Genomic DNA, 11,708 nt, shown 5'->3' with positions numbered 1-11,708 from the left:
GTGCTTCCATGGATTCCCCCCCCCCCCCGCCCACATTCTGTAAGACCCTTTCTACTCCAGCCAGACTTAACTGTTTCTAGGCTGTGGCTTCTAGCTCCCCTTTGAGCCTCAAAGCATCTTTTGCCTGGATTCCTTCTCCTGCCCATCCATGACCTTCACCTGGAAAGTTTCCATCTACTTTTGAGACATCTCTTATGGTGTCCCTACACATACCCACAAGACCCATTAAACCATAATGTGCTATGTACTTTTTTGTATCCGCCTATCAACTAGAACTTTCAAACTGTATCTTTTCAAAAGGCTGGAATGCAGCAGCACTGGCATAAATGTTGAGTGGCGAGAGAGCCATGTGCCCTTCGCTACACCAGCATGTATTCTGCTAACAGAGACCATTGACCTCTGCCAAGCTTCCTCCTTCCAAACGGTGGTCACTTCACAAGGCATCATGGGAAATGAGATCCTTAGTCTTCTAGACAGTGAAGAAGCCATGTTTTCTTAGATGAGCTGATCTTGTGAGCCACAACAACTTAAATAAGGTTTGTCTAAGCATGGTGATGGTATGAGAGAGATAAGAAGGAACACAAGAAGGCACAGGCCTAACTGTAATCCAGCTTTTACTCTGAAGGGAAGACCTCAAAGCATTCCTGGAGCATCATTTTAGAATAACAAATACCCCCTTGAGCCCCCCCCCCCCCACCGTGGCTTTATTTCTCATGCTTGTACAGATAAAGTGAATTCACCGTGAGACTTCAACTATGTGCAGCATTCCAATGACTAAATCCATCTTGAGAAACATTATTCACTGGTCTGACTGGATCTATTGTGTGGTTAGCTCTGTTCATGTTTTCCAAGATGAAAGAAAAGGCTTGATGTGTGGGGCTTTAGAAGACAACTCTTCTGTGCTGCCTACTTCCTCAGAAAATAAGTCTGCCCCAGGCAGATCTATTCTGCCGGAAGCATGTGGCTACCCACCCCCATGTCCAAGCATGCAGAGAAGCAGCGAGCCGATGCTCCCCACAAACACACCGAAGGCCCCTGTCCCTGAACTTCCAGGTGTTTACCTTGCCCATGGCAGCCATTACCTCTTCCTTAGCCTTCACAGAATGATCCATTCCTGACTCCTAACTTGGAATGGTGTTATTGACTCTTCTTCTCAAATCAGGGTCCGTTCGTGAAAGCAGAGGTATAGAGTCATTCCAACTCAGAGGTTTACAATCATTCAGTGGCCCTTTGAACAGAACACTTATCACAACCTAGAAGCGCCATAAAAATGCTGAATCCCAGACTCTAACCCACAGCTACTGAATCAGAGAAGGAATTTTAATAAGATCCCCAGGTATCTCACAAACTTATTAAATTTTAAAATGAGCCAGAGCAATGATTCTCAACCTGAGCTTCACCTTAAAACCCTCTAGAGTGCTTAAAGAAAAAAAAGACAGTAATGCCCAATTCTACCATAACCCCAATTAAGTCAGAACCCCTGGGTGTTGGGGAGCCAGACATTGCTATCTGGTTGGAACTCTCCAGATGGTTCTTTCATGTGGCCTGAACTGGGAACCTGGGCCTGATGCTCTTTGAAGCTTTGCTATTCAAAATGTGGAAGATGGACAGCTCTAATAGCACCCCTGGCACATTTTCCACAACTGCAGAATGAATGTTAGAATCTACATTTAACAAGATCCCAAGTGAGTGCTATTCATGTTCAAGCATAAGGAATACTGCTGCTCAAAGTTCCCTTCCTGTGCAGAAAATCCCAGTTCTCTTCAAAATACAACACACAGCTTTTGCAAAGGCCACTCTTGGTACCCCTACATGGTGGAACCTATTCAAAATCCTGTTTAAACAGTGCCCTTCTGTTCCCAAATACTGCATATTGCATGACTATATTTAGTAGTCCTTCTCATAGGTAAGTCATTTTATTCTAAGCAACACACAGCCTGTCAGCTTCCAAGAACAAGGCTTTCTAAACAAAGTAGTATGTGGAAAAATCACTCCCGTCCACCCATGACCCCAGAGGCAGGGATGTGGTTAGCAGCAAAAACTTGGCTAAGACTTGCTTGGGAACATGGGGTCTCTAATGGGGGCACAGCCATTCACACCGAAGAGACAGAAGATGAGAGTTACAGAACAAAGGAAGTTGGGGAGAAAGCTAGTGAAACCACTTGAGATGGAGTGAAAGGTTGTAGTAGAGAGCTGGGAGCTGACTTGCTGGATTGCCAGTGGCCACTCAGTCTAGCCCTTGTCAATCAAGTTTCAGACTGAGTTGTGAGTCAACTTCATCTTTTCATCTCAACCGAATAAGAAAAATAAATTGATGAAGGAAATGGGGAAGAAACACCTGGTTCTATTTTGTCCTAAAAAAAAAAATCACATAAACCAGGTCTGGTGCCTCCTGCCTGTAGCCCCAGCTACTAAGGAGGCTGAGGTCTGCTAGAAAGGAAATAATATTTATTGAAATGAACTCCAAAAAATGGAAACAATATTTTTTTTCTTCATTGCTGTTTTTGCTTTCATTTCTTCTTGTCTTGTTTGTTCATTTATTTGTCTTTGGGAGATTAAGAGGGGGCATAGAGGGCTGGGGATATAGCCTAGTGGCAAGAGTGCCTGCCTCGGATACACGAGGCCCTAGGTTCGATTCCCCAGCACCACATATACAGAAAATGGCCAGAAGCGGCGCTGTGGCTCAAGTGGCAGAGTGCTAGCCTTGAGCGGGAAGAAGCCAGGGACAGTGCTCAGGCCCTGAGTCCAAGGCCCAGGACTGGCCAAAAAAAAAAAAAAAGAGGGGGCATAGAAATAGTGGGACAAGAGTAAACAAATGCAGCAGTGGTACTCACTGGACACTATGTTGAAATGAACTATACAACTTGTCGGTGGGGATGGGAGGGAAAAACTGGGAGGAATCCAGGGAAGGGGTGACATTGTACCAAAAGAAATGTACTCTAGTTGGGCACTGGTGGCTCACACCTGTAATCCTAGCTACTCAAGAGGCTGAGATCATGTTTGAAGCCTGGGCAGTAAAGTCTGTGAGACTCTTATCTCCAAGTAACCACCAGAAAACCAGAAGTGGAGCTATGGTTGGAAGTAGTAGAGCATTTCCCAGGAACAGTGCCCAAGCCTTGAATTCAAGCCCCATGGCCAACTAAAATGTTTTTTTAAAGTGTACTCTTTATCTGACAGTAACTCTTCTAAAATAATGCATGAAAAAGAAAAAGAACATCAGAAGAGGAGTTGTGAGATAGATAGATAGATAGATAGATAGATAGATAGATAGATAGTTTTGTGTGCCAGTACTGGGATTGAACTCAAGGCTAGGTCCTTATCCCTTAGCTTTCTTAATCAAGGCTGGTGCACAACCATTTGAGCCACACCTCCACTTCTAGCTTTTTTGCTGGTTAATTGGAGGTAAGAGTCTCATGGACTTTCCTGCCCCATCTGGCTTCAAACTGTGATCCTCAGATGTCAACCTCCTGCGTAGATGAGAGACACCCATGCCTGGCTCAAGAATTTCATTATAGAATCTCATGTAAAGAATTGCTATGTCCAGTTTAGAGAGACTAAAAGTTAAGGCTTTAGGAGATTAAGCCACTTGCGGAAGGACAGAGGCTTAGAAGCAGACTGACTAAAACTTAAACTCAATGTTCTCTTATTTCTATTAATCATATTGAAGATGACAGCTGAACTGTCTCCAGCCCCCAGTATTTCTATGCTAAAATCCTAAGCCCCTGTACTTTAGAATGTCACTTTATTTGTAGACAGGGTCTTTATGGAGGTAAACAAGTTCAAGTAAGATCTTTAGGGTGAGTGCTAATCAAATTTGGCTGGTGTCCTTAAGTAAAATGGAAATTTGCAGTTGAGACAGGTATAAAGGGAAGAGAGATGAAGACACACAGGAGAAAATGGCCATGTACAGGCCAAGGACAGAGCCCTGTGACATATCCTCCCTCTGAAGAAAGCAGTCATGTGGACACCTTCCATTCAGACTTCTAAACAATAAATTACTGTTGTTTAAGTTACCTAATTTATGATACTTGCTTATGGAAGTCTTAGGAAAGCTAGTGACTCAATGGTAAAGGTTTAATCAACAAGAAAAAAATTCCATACCACTTAAATTTTCAGGAAGATAAGGTAAGAACTTGGTTAAACTGGTGTTCGAGGACCATCCAGGGAAAGGCTAAGGACCGACATGAGTATTGCAGGAAGTAGATCCCATTCCCAGAGGTAGAGCAATAGACAGAAGAGGTGGGGACTAGGAGTTCAGAGGACAGTCCTTGCTGGGCAGGGTCCCAGCCTGGGACTGGCCTCTGATGGGGTACCATGAAGTTGACTCTGAAGTGTGAGAAACACAGAAATGAGAGCCTTCCATTCTCCCTGTCATGTATCCTATCATCAGTGTAGCAGGGTGCCAGCTAGCCAAAAAGAAATGTGGCTTGCTTATGTCTCTCTCTTTTTATGAAAGAGTCAATGATCTTCCTGTCAGGAGACCTCTTCAGTCTCATTGGCATCAGCTGATCCATGATCTTTAGGGAGTCCTCCCTTTTTGTTTCAGATAAAACTATTAAGAGAAAACAGAGCATCTCCAGAGGACTTCCTATATGCCCAATTGTGCCTGCCCACCCTTTTAACCTTTTGAACGTATGTTCCATAACCTTGAACTAAACTTAATAAAAACATGTCCACCAACTTTCCTCCTTGAACTCTGACTTTAAACTGAGCATGCCTAAGAATTCACTTCTTAACTGGGCATGCTCAGAAATATGCCTGCCTCTAATTCATACATGTTCTTGTGTGAATATGCATAGGCATCAAGAATAAAATCTTCATGTTCTTTGTGTTTGAGGAGGACATTGTTTTGGTAATAGCTCAGTGTTCTCCTTACCTGCTGCAGATAACAAATTTCCATTCTTATTTTTTGGCCATGCTTATTTTTGGCTTCATACTCACCAAGCTATGAACAGCCCCAGAATTGGGCAAAGCTTTCTTGCACCATCTGGTATACCACTACTTTAAAAAGTGTCCTAAAAGCCAGAAGTGGTGGCACATGCCTGTAATCCCATCTGTGAGAGGATTGAAGTTGGAAGCTAACCCCAGGTAAAATGAGACCTTATCCAAATAATAAATGAAAGCAAAAATGGCTCAAATGATAGAGTCGCTGTTTCTCAAGCACAAGGCCCTAAATTCAAACCCCAGTACCAATGACAATAAAGATGTCCTAAAATGCCACTTCCATCACATTCTTTTGCTCAGAAACTTTTAGTAACTCAGTTGTCTCTATATCCCATTTCTCTCAACTTCAGCCAGGCTCTTATTCTCTTCTTTTTCAAATTTCTTAATTGTTATTATAAAGGTGATATACGGGGGGTTACAGTTACATAAGTGAGTACCATTACTGAATTTGTTCACCTTTTGTCCCTTCATTTCTGTGCCTCCCCTTACGCTCCCAAAGCCATATAAATGAACAAACAGAACAGAAAGAAAACAAAAACGGCAAAAAATCCTTTTATTTCATTTCCTGGTGTTCATTTCAATAAATATTATTTTGTATGATCAGATGCACATAGGCATTGTGCCTTTCTGTACCTCTCCTAAGGGTATTGCCTTTGGTCTCACTGTGTGTGAATGCCTAGAGACTTGTATAATTTATTATGTCCTGGCGTATTTTAGATCTAGTTTCTATATATGAGAGAAACATGCACTGTTGTCTCTCTGAGCTTGGCTTACTTCACTTAACATGATTGTTCTAGATCTGTCCATTTCCCTGCAAATGACATAATACTATTATTTCTAATGGCTGTGTAGAATTAAATTGTATTTAGGCACCACAATTTTTTGATCCACTCATCTATTGCAAGGCATCTATCTATCTGGGCTGTTTCACAACTTGGCTATTGTGAATAGTGCAGCAATGAACATGGATGTGCAAGTGTCTTTCTGGTATCCTGGCTTGTGATGTCCTGGATAGATGCTCAGGAGTGGTATGGCTGGGTCTTAGGGAAGATCTATGCTTAGTATTTTAAGGAACCTCCAGACTGCTGACAGAGTGGTTATACTAGTTTGCATTCCCAACAACAGTGCAATAGAGTTCCTTTCCTCGCACCCCCCACCGCCATATCCTCACCAACATTTGTTGTGTTGAATTCACAATGTTGTAGGCCCTTATTCTTGATGAGCCATGATTTCACTGGTCTTTACTTAATACCTTTCTTATTGTCCAGATTCACTCACTCTCCTTAAGATCATCTCTTCAATCTCAGCAGCGGATATGATTCTTCCCCAAGAAAGTCTATCAGAGGGAACTTCTCAACCTCTCTCCCTCTTCCTCTAGATTTACCTATATGGTCTTAGCTTTCCTCCTTCCTGACCATCCCAAAGGAAGAGTTTTTAGTCTTCCTGTCCACGCTAACCCTTCCTCTGGGTATGCCTCAAACTTGATCCCATCTATCTCTTCCAATTCCCTGCTCTCTTCTCTCTATATTTTTAAAAATTGATTTATTTATTGTCAAAGTGATGTACAGAGGGGTTACAGTTTCATATGTAAGGCAGTGAGTACATTTCTTATCCAACTTGTTACATCCTCCCTCATTTTCCTCCCACCTTCCCCCCCACCTCTATATTTTTAATCTCACCTGCTGAGGGCCTTCTTTATTCCCACTTATGAATGTCTGCACATCTTACCCCAGACCACCTCCTTCTTCATCTTCTCATCCACATATTTCTTCACTTGGCCATTTCTTTTTCAGTCATTCTGCCACTTGATTTTCTATCCCAACCATCCAAATGCCTTCCTTGAGGCCAATAGTGATCAAGTGACTGAGTTGAGCGAGTGCTCTCCTAACTTTGATAGATCCCATGGTGGACTTTATGAAAGTGATTTTTTTATTTCCCACTTGGTTTTAATAGTTACACATTTATTATTCATTATGGGACACTTGGGAAAATACCCAAGGACAATAAAATAGTCTTTTTAAAAAGTCATAAACAGGGTCATGTATAAGAATCTTTGGAGCGGAAAACTAACACAGGAGAATGGAAGTTGAAAACAGCTAAGAAGTCACAAAAATGCTGACGCTGACATCTCAGCCACTGGCAATCTTTAGAGAAATGTCTAGAGAACACGATGTTCTGAATTCCTAATGCTTATCCCTGTAACCACCAAGACATTTGAATTTCATCACACAAACCTAAAGCTCTACTTTAAAAATACCATGCTCTCCCCACCCACCACCCACTAAACAAAGAAAACTCTGCACTGTATTCACCTTTTCTGGATAGTATCAGGCTATAATATTGTGTAGCGCAAATAACAACAGAACTGTATTTGCTACCTGCCTATCATATGCTAGGCCCATGGCAGACATTGAATATATGTAACCTGAATGTAAACCCACATAATCATACTGTTCATCTGTGTTTCAAAAATAAGCAAACTAATGCCCAGAGGAAAAAAGTTAAGGAATTTACAGCTTCAGCTCATCTTCAGTACAACTAGGCCTGGATTTGAACCTAAAGCCTATGTTTTCCTGCTGTAAGCTGCAAACTCAGGGAAAGAGCTCTGGCTTCCATCTGTAGCAACCCAGAGAGCTCACAAGTCACCAGTGAACTGCTCTGTGATGATATTGCACAACCTGGGATGACTCTTACCACAGAATGTAGATAGTGAGGAAGTTAGTTGGCTCTAGTGCATGGGTTTCAAAAGGATCTTAGCATTAGTTTACTAAAATTACTATAACAAGATAGCACAGAACAGATGACCTAAACAGCAGCAATTTGCTTTTTCACAATTCTGGAAGCTAGAAGTCCAATATGAGGGTGTGAGCAGATTTGCTTTCCGCTTAGGTCTGTCGCCAGGCTTGCAGATAGCCAGCCCTTCTCACTGTATCTGCACATATCCATGTTCTGTGGACAGACATAGATTGTTGGTGTCTGTGGATCTAAGCTTCCCCTTAGAAATGGTGCATCAGTTCAACTGGATTAAGATCCCTTACAGTTTTTTTTTTTTTTTTGGCCAGTCCTGGGCCTTGGACTCAGGGCCTGAGCACTGTCCCTGGCTTCTTCCCGCTCAAGGCTAGCACTCTGCCACTTGAGCCACAGCGCCGCTTCTGGCCGTTTTTCTGTATATGTGGTGCTGGGGAATCGAACCTAGGGCCTCGTGTATCCGAGGCAGGCACTCTTGCCACTAGGCTATATCCCCAGCCCCCCCCCCCCCCTTACAGTTTTACTTTGGCTCTGTCACCTCTTCAAAGGTATCATCTAGAAATACAGTCACATTGTGAGACACTGGGAATGCACTGGGAAGAGCACCATTCAGACCATTACAATCTTTGCAAGAAAGATGCAAACATCTTAGAAGTCCACAAGTTTTGGTTTTCAGTTATCAAGAGCTAATGTCCTGAAAGATTCAGGCTATACACTCTTGACTATTACCCTTATATCCTTTCATTAAATTATAAATTTCATATTTTCCAATTCAATTAGATTTGTGAATTCCCAATGAGCTCTAAGACACCATGATTGATTACAGACCTGGACCCAGAAACAAATGATGAATTTAAGCAATATTACATTTACATAAAAATCCCTAGGCAACACTGATACTTTAATTGTCTCTGATTTTCTGTTTCACTTCTGACCTCTCCATTGGTATCAGCTTAGCTGGAAGTTTTCTGTTTGTACCATACAGCCAGAATCATCTGGCCTTTACCAGTTCTATGCAGCCTAGAAATGGACAAATGAGGTGTTTGAATGTGTAAATAAAAATGAATAGGGTTTCAAAAGGTAGACAAATGCAGCACTGCTACTCAGTAGAAACTGTGTTGAAAATGAACTATACAACTTGTGGGTGGTTTGGGAGGGGGAAACTGGGAGAGAAACAGAGAGAGAGAGAGAGAGAGAGAGAGAGAGAGACAGACAGACAGACAGACAGAGACAGAGAGAGAGACAGAGAGGTTGACATTGTCCAAAAAGAAATGTACTCATAGCCGGATGCCAGTGGCCCACACCTATAATCTTAGCTACTCAGGAGGCTGAGATCTGAGGATTGAGGTTTAAAGCCAGACTGGGCAAGAGAGTCTATGAGACTCTTATCTGCAATAAACTACCAGAAAACCAGAGTGAAGCTATGGCTCAAGTGGTAAAGTGATAGCCTTGAGCTGAAGAGCTCAGGGACAGTGCCCAGGCCCAGAGTTCAAGCCCCACAACCGATTAAAAAAAGAGAGAGAGAGAGAGAGAGAAATGTAGTCATCTGACATAAAATGGTAACCCCTCTGTACATGATCTTTATAATAATAATAATAATAAATTCTTAATTTAAAAATGAAGAGGTTTTATTTAAAGTCTTAAGGGCTCAACTATGAGTGAACTTGTTGGTGTGTGGCATGTATGAAACCTGTCTTGGTGACTTGGAGATGTTAACCTTTCTTTTTTTTTTTTTTTTTTTTTTTGGCCAGTCCTGGGGCTTGGACTCAGGGCCTGAGCACTGTCCCTGGCTTCTTTTTTGCTCAAGGCTAGCACTCTACCACTTGAGCCACAGCACCACTTCTGGCCATTTTCTGTATATGTGGTGCTGGGGAATTGAACCCAGGGCCTCATGTACACGAGGCAAGTACTCTTGCCACTAGGCCATATCCCCAGCCCGACTTGGAGATGTTGTGGGCTACTTCCAAGCCCACAGCATCCAAGTTTGGGTGGTTAAGGATGCTCCATCCCAACCAAGTTTCAGGTAGGTGAAACGTTTCTATCCAGCAGAATCTCAGCAAGGGTAAATCTCCTACTTCTCCAGAGAGAAAACCTTGACATGAGCAAGGTAAATGCTGAGATGTGTGTAAATCTCCAAATTCAAGAAGAACTCATTGACATATGTTGGCGCTCCATATCGGTGGATGACAAATCTTTGGGTTCCACTGTTGTGGATCAAACTAAAAGTGGATCACAGATGTAGTTAGGCCTATCATTGATGCACCTATTCTGAACCAGTACAGACTTTCTCATCTTTACTCCTTCAACAGTTGACACGCCTTTTACCTTGTATCTGGTATTACAAGTAATCTAGAGATGATTCAAAGCATAAGAGAGGCAAATGTATAAGTTGCATGTAAATAGTATACCATTTGCTAGAAGGGACTTGAGTATCCACAGAGTTAGCATCCATGGATGTCTAGGGACACATCCCTCGTGGAGATTGAGGAACAACCACAGAGTGAGATAATGTAACTCATCGTGTTATATTAGCCTGCTGATCCCACCCTTGCTAATATTCTTACTAATATTCCACCATTGCCACATGGATCTAAACTTGAGCCTACTCTACCCTCAGAGCAGATTTGTAACACCAAAATGCAGTTAACAAACAAATAACCTCTATGAGGTTTCAAAATGACCTTTGCAAAAATAAATAAATAAATGAATCTTGAGATTCAAAAGCTTGGTCTTTTTAGATATTGAAAGCTAATACCGAAGAAGTTTATAAGGTTTAAACTTACCCTATACCAAATAATATGAAATTCTGAATCCTATGTTCCTAAAGGGGTTACATAAAAATATGTCTCCTCCCAATTTCTTTTTCTTTCTCCCTTTCTTTTTCTTTCTTTCTTTCTTTCTTTCTTTCTTTCTTTCTTTCTTTCTTTCTTTCTTTCTTTGTTTCTTTCTGTCTTTCTGTCTTCCTTTCTTTGTATCTTTATTGTAAAGGTGACAGGGTTTACAATTACATAAGTAAGATAATGAGTTCATTTCTTTTTAAACACTGTTACCCCACCATATTTTCTGCTGCTTAGCCCTCCCTTCTCCCCTCCCCAAAGTTGTATAGTTCATTTCCAACATAGTGTCGTCTTCTTCCTTTTTAAATGTATGTATTTGGGATTAAACTCAGTGCTTGGGTATTATCCCTTAGCCTTTTCATTCAAATTAACACTTTACCACCTGAGTCATAGCTCTACCTTTGGATGTTTGGTGGTTAATTGGAGATAAGATTCTCATGGACTTTGCTTTGCATTGAGTGTATATAATGCATTTTATTTGTTGATTCATCAGTGGATGGAGACCTAAGATGATTCTGTAGTTTCAACATTGTGAATAGTGTGGTATATACTATATATGTGTGCATGTATACTGGCATTTGAACTTAAAGCCTCATACTCGGTTTGCTTGCTCTGTTGACTCTCTACCACTTGAGACATGCTTCTAGCCCTGATTTTTAATGATGTTTTTGGAAATGTGAAGAAGTTGGATTTTGGAGAAATTATATTTTTTCGTTTTTTTCTCCCTCATGTCTTGTTTGTACCTGGTGATTTAACCTTTATATCCAGTGGAAGTTGGTTTTTTTTATAATGTTGAAAATGTTCAGATATACTCCAAGATTCAGTTTTATCTATAAATCTGAATTTACTGCAAGATAATGCTAATGTATGTTTTAAGAAATACAGTTTGCTTAAAGTTAGATGTGGTGGCACATGCCTGTAATCATAGCACTCAGGAGGCAGAGACAAGAGGATTTTGAATTCATAAACAGCTTGGACTACAGAGTAAGACTTTTTTTCATATGTGCAAGTAAACTTTATGCACAATATTCTTTGTTAGCTCCTCCCAATTTCTTGGTAATGCATGCTGTTTCTGTGTGGTCACTGTCAAGACAATAAGAAACTAAATTTTAAAAGCAAATGTGGCACACATTCATGTCTACACAGTAATGTGGTTGTACATATAGTAAGTGGGAAGAG

The sequence above is a fragment of the Perognathus longimembris genome, chromosome 5 (genome assembly GCF_023159225.1).
Source record: "Perognathus longimembris pacificus isolate PPM17 chromosome 5, ASM2315922v1, whole genome shotgun sequence".
Taxonomy (NCBI): Eukaryota; Metazoa; Chordata; class Mammalia; order Rodentia; family Heteromyidae; genus Perognathus; species Perognathus longimembris.
Note: the sequence above shows the minus strand (reverse complement) of the source record.